The sequence below is a fragment of the Pimephales promelas genome, chromosome 9, assembly GCF_988280905.1.
Source record: "Pimephales promelas chromosome 9, fPimPro1.hap1.1, whole genome shotgun sequence".
NCBI lineage: Eukaryota > Metazoa > Chordata > Actinopteri > Cypriniformes > Leuciscidae > Pimephales > Pimephales promelas.
Window position 1 is genome coordinate 13,353,305 of NC_142777.1, and position 6,242 is coordinate 13,359,546.

At 36.6% G+C, this 6,242-nt stretch overlaps 1 long non-coding RNA gene across 1 annotated transcript; it reads left to right on the forward strand.

The window, feature by feature from the left end:
• The first annotated feature begins 984 nt into the window (after positions 1–984).
• On the forward strand, positions 985–5,122 carry LOC148977523 (uncharacterized). The gene is made up of 3 exons (XR_016169784.1): positions 985–1,115; positions 1,822–1,886; positions 4,974–5,122. It is a non-coding gene; the product is annotated as an uncharacterized LOC148977523 (long non-coding RNA).
• Positions 5,123–6,242: the final 1,120 nt, after the last annotated feature.

Here is a 6,242-nt window from a genome sequence, read left to right on the forward strand (position 1 = left end):
AAAGACAGAGGAAGTGTCTCAAAGATGATTGCCTGCATTCTTGTAATTGTGACATAAATACTTTAGGGGTCCGATAAATCATAACTGAGTATGAAAGTGTTCCTTTTGAGCCTTGAACACCTCACAGGTCTGTATTGGATAGAGACTCTGAATGGGTTCATTATAAGTAAATGCAGCTTTGAGGGGTGCCTCTGAACAATGGTTGATTTCCTGAGAATATTCTTAACCTTGTGGTTGACCTTTCTTTACCACAGACTTTCTTTTGAACCCCATCAAAGCAAAAACAAAAACATTACATCTGCTTTTTGGTTGCAAACAATGAAAGAATAAGTACTTAGTTCCTTCTAGTTCCACAGTGGAATTCCTAATAAGGCCAAACAACATACAATAAGTAATGCTTAACATTGTTGCATGATCACTAACAGGGAATACCTGCTGTGTAAATGCAAAGTGCTCCATCTGTCAGCTTGTGTGTTACACAATGCTCTTGCATTGGGTTCATCATGATCCAGATGCTTTTTGACAGCCTCTGCTGGAGCGTAGAGGTTATTCCTGTACGAGGTGTGCAGGTCACAAAGCGCTACTGCTATTGAGAAGAAAGTGACACTGCTCAGATTTGGCCTCTTATACAGACTGAATTATTTGAAATGAACAAGTTTCCTTTGATAAAACTATGGAATTGAATTAAAGCCCTTGCAGAAATTCAATTAAGGAAGTCTTCGGCATTATTCAAGGGTTGTGCATTGCGCTGTCTGCAGGGATTTGGAGGCTTTGGCAACACAAAGTATTTAGGCTTTATTCAATTAGCTCTCGGAAATGCTTTTCCAAAGGTCAGGCTGGGAAGCGGAACAAACGCTGCTCTGTTTATGTGCAGTGAGAGGGCTCTCTGCTTCACCCCCTGACTTGCATTTAAAGCAAGTGGCATCAAAGTGAACCACAGAGGTGCCAGTTTTCGTGGTTTGAAGCTATACTGCTCATCTAAAAATGATTATGCAAAAGCAGATGGCTAAACTTAGTATGTACTATTGCAAAAGTGGGATTTGAGTTTGTGTAGCTATAGGTGCCATTGGACCAGTTGGAATAGGCATGGATTTGACTCAGAACTAGCAAATCAAGTGAGTTCATAATTACACACACTCTGTCTCTCTCTCTCTCTCTGCTCATTATGCACCCTGTCAAGCGCAGGAGTCATTCTATTCTACATCACTCACCGATCAAAATAGGCTTTAGCGTGACAAAAATTTGCTTTTGCAACCGCCAAAGCGGACGAAAGCGGACGATCTGACAGTTTTAGAAGATTAACAACCTGAAACTAAAAAACAGACCCGGGCTTTATTTGATACCGGCTTTTATTTACCTAAACCTGCAGTCACACCAGGCGTCTAAAAGAGACCGGCTTCTATTTGGGACTCGGCTATTATTTGAAGTTTTATGTTAAAGGGCACCTATTATGGAAAATTCACTTATACATGGTGTTTGAACATAAATGTGTGTTGGCAGTGTGTGAGCAAAACCACCCTAGAATGCTAAAAATCCACCCAGTGTTTTTTTTTTTTTTTTACAATCTCAATAAATCATATGCACTGTCTCAGAACGAGCTGTTCTAATATTCAGCGCAATGTGACGTAGAATTGAGCATGGGGTTTGATTGACAGTGTGGTTGTGGCATAACCCCCCCCCCCTACCTCTGACATCAGAGCCACTGAAAACACAGTAAATGTATTGTATTTTGGAAGTTTAAGTGCCGCCTTTCCTTCGTAAATAAATTTATGTTTGAGTGAATCATTTTCTGACTGACTGTTTTGTCAATTCAATTCAAAGCAGGTCTTGCTTCAAGTGTGGATCGTCGTCTAACTGTTTGCGATCCAACGACACCTTCAGTACCAGTAAGTGTATTTTATGATTTTTGAGCAAATTGTCATTTCAGTCGATGTCAGCCAATTCAACAACAAATGCGTCTAAAGTTGGATGTCTGTGTTGGATGTCTGTGTAAACGTGTGGTTTATAAAAAAAAAAAATATATATATATATATATAAATATATATAAACGTGTGGTTACACACTATACAAACAAGATTTTAATTATATACACAGACATCCAACTTTAGACGCATATATATATATAAAAATATTGTATTAAAAACTGCATATATGTTGTTGTTCTGTAAGTTAGCCATCTTCCCACATTCGCCACAGAAGCACCTGTATGACAAGTAAACATGGTGCAACAGGTCCCTTGCATAAATGTAATTTCGCTTGTACGTAGAACACTTTATGTGTTTACACAGTATGTGTTTGTAGTTTAAAAAAATTGGGGTACGCGATTACAACTCTATAAGTACATAAATATTTCAAATAACCATACCGAGAGGTACTGGTTCATTCTCATGTTTATTCTGCCGGAGTCTCTTCATCATCTGGGTCTGATCAGAGACTATTTATATATTCCTATTCAAACATGAATGGCTGAATGACATTCAAAACAGTGGGTCTCTCACTCTCTCAGCCCTTCTGCTTACAGACTGCCATATGTATGCAAGTGACACCCTCATCCAAAGGCAGGGCGGGGATATGTAGCTCATTTTCATTTAAGGTTGTATAGACCAAAACAGCTCTTTTTAAAACAGGACCCAAAAATGACATTTTCGAATGGTTATAATACATTAACTGTGGGGTATTTTGTGCTGAAACTTCACAAATACATTCTAGGGACACCCGAGACCAATATTACATCTTGTAAAAAGGGCCATAATAGGTGCCCATTAAATCTCCTAAATCTCTGACCCATCATCTTTTTCCTCGTCTATTCTGTCGCTCTTCATACGTCACCTGCTATCATTGAACCGATTGGCAATGAGCTACTTACAGGCGCATTTGATAGACATTCGTAGCACTCAATAATACGGCTCTGCGCATTCGTAAATCACGCCTCAAATATGAGAAAATTAACGTGGTTTTCAGACCACATCTCACTCTCAATGAAATATTATCTGGTGTTAGCCAGGCTACCTTAGATTACAAATTAGGCCTAACATGTCTTTATGTTGTGATGTCCTTGCAAATTGCACAAAACAACAAAGATATCACACAACTATTGTAGTCCAGAAACAGTTTTGTTAGTAGATTTGTTTATGACCCTGTTACACTTTTTGAAATTCATATCATTTCCATACATATAAACCATTTCTAAAGCTCCACCATTCTTCATCGCCGTGTTCATCCCTCAGGTGAATGAGAACTTCAAAAGGTTCAAAAGGTATAATCTTGAAAACCTGATTTTACAAGCTAATTTTGGAAACCCATATTATGTCCTTGCCAGAATGAAGGTCTAAATGATAAAACCAACTCATCCTTTTTATCTTTTTATAAAATGCTGTCAAAGTTAGAATGTTAATGCATGTGATTAATTCAATATATTAAAGACCATTTATTTTTTAACTGTTAACACATTTATTCAATAATACAATTACATTTAGCTCAACAGCTGAATGAGTGAACAATTGTCACACAAATGTGAAAACCTATATTACTTTTTAGTTCATTGAAAAGTAAACCACTTTTAACTTTGTGAATATACAAAAGTATAAACGTGTTTCAAAACTAAATGCAACCCAAATGGATGGCATGTATGTTTAAAATTAGATTTTAAAAAACATTTTCCTTATGATGGACTCTCTTATTCGGCACTGACCTTTCTACACACTGACAGGTATCTCACCTCAACCAGGATAAAGACTATATTTGAAGTTTAAGACAGTGAAGTTTGTTTCGTTGTTTTGCATGTATGATGTATCATCAAAGTGAAACACAGTTTCCAAATGCTGATCTGACTATCAAGGTCTCATCCTTGAGGTCTACAAAGGGTAAGAACTGCAGATGGCATAACACAAACTGATGCAACCGGGTGCAAGTCTGGCAAACAAAACCATTGTTCTCTATTCAAATAATAAAGAACTTAATGCTTGTCATCCTTTTTCTGGGTTAAGCTTTGGGAGCTTTTGTTTCCAAACATGAGGGGTTGGGTTGGGGATCTTTGTACAATGACTAATGTATCAGAGAAAGCAATATATGAAGTAAGGCTTCTTTAAAAAAATGATTCCCCTTGATCTAGCCAGAAAAAAAGTCTTATTGTTCTACACTTTGTTCTGGGTGCACCAGAGAACTGCCTCGTATCACACACACACACACACACACACACACACACTTGAAAGCGGCCTATTTTTACGAGCAGTTATTTTTCTGTTGTGCAAAGATGTGGGACAGTATATCAACCTCTATCTCTGCTTTCGCACCAGAGGAACTAATTATGTTTCTTTCTTTGCATAATTCAAAACAGTTTATGGTAATGGAAGGGTGGAAGTGATTGCCTCCTGCTTTTTCTGGGCCAAACAGTCTTATTTTTGTGCTAACAACACAACATTTATTTTGATGCACCTAATTAAGTCCGACATCTTCTGTAGACCCCCAATATCTAATTCCTCAGGCATGTGTCCCTGCGTCAGCAAAAAAAAAAAAAAAAACTTGAGAATGAACTATATATACTGGTATATGTTTACTATATTTGTAAATATAGGACGTTGGGTTAATTTTACGCAGCTAATTGGGTTGTTTATTTAACTAAGCATACTGGGTTGATTTAACCCATCATACTGAGTTGATTCATTTTTAGTAGTACTACTTTTACTTGTTTTTTTTTTCTCAATTTTTATTTAATACATAAATCAATGTTTAAGGATTAATTTAAATCCTCCAATAAATAAATAAATACTCTACACAACCACCGGTTTGCATGATAATTCCTTTATTTTCTATCATAAAAAAATTGGGTAGAAAAGAATAACCTTACTGTATGGCAAAATATCCCCAGAAGAAGTCAAGAAACAAGCACTTACTGTAAATCTATTGCCATCAAGTGCCATGTTAGTGTTGTTAGTTGAGCAACTATATTTCACTAAAGTACATTTCTGTTCCAGTGTCAAAAACCTGAGTGGCCTTATGTGTTTTCAAGCAACAGTGGTGGATGAAGGTTTCTTCACGGTCTATCGATGTAATTGTTGATTAATGTTAGTGAAAGAAGAACCGATGGACTCTTCATGCAGCATTACCAGACCTACAGCCTCTTCTACAGGTAACCTGCTTGCCTCAGCATATTAGTATCCACTAACAGGATCATTGCTTTCTTTATTCACAAAACATATTCTCTTCAGTATACAGCCAAACTCCCAAAGCCCATTGGCAATAAAGTCATAACAACACCCATGGAGGTACTAGCTGCATGTTGCGAATGAGTATAAGCTAGGTTTAAACATACATGTAGAGTGTATAAAATATCAAAAGTATCCACCTTATTCTGCTCTAAACAATCCTAAACAATAAAAAAAAAATCGAATAATTCATTTTAAAGAAAGGTTTCTTTGTGGTTCTCTTTAAAATCTCTGTGAAAGTTTTAAAGTCGCTTTCATAACGTCATGTCAGTGAATATTAAACGCATGTGTAGACTGATATTTTTCTAATGTCTGGACCACCAATCTATATAATATATCATTGTATATAGATGAGTGGTCTGGACTAGAGTGCTAGCCAGCTGTCAGGTCTTCTGTGTTTGGGCTTCCTGTGGACGCTGTACTTCGTCAACCAACAATGGATTCAATTTATGTTTGATTATGTTCCTGAAAATTACACTCGTAAATTCAGAAACTCAATGTCAGATTCAACAAGAAACTGTTACTAAAACATGAAGTTCCAACTTTAAAACCAGATGCAACAGTCGTTGGGCCACAAACTATAAGTAGGCTAAATAATTTTAAATGTATTTCAGACGTAATGTTTTAGTTTTATCAAATGCCAGCGCTGGCTTTATAGCCACTTAGTTATGCTATTTCGTGTCTACGACAAACGCGTACAAACATAAACACAATCATGCAAAGAAAAAAAGCAGGTAAACCACCCCTTTAATTATTAACTCAGCAATGGAGCTCCTTTCTTCCTTTCAAGGAAATAACTCCATTAATGATTATGTGGATATATTTTGTGTTTTATCCACTTATCTTTATGGCATTTGATTGTTCTAAAATATATTTTTGTGGATAGGATTAAATTAACCAGTAAAGTATTGTTTTCTAGAAGTAGAACGACCAGTTTACTTAACTCTATTCCTCAGTGGCTCTTCCTATATGATGGGTGTAATGGAGGAGAACCGCATTCACTGTTCAAAACGTTTGTGGTCCGTAGGTTTTTATATT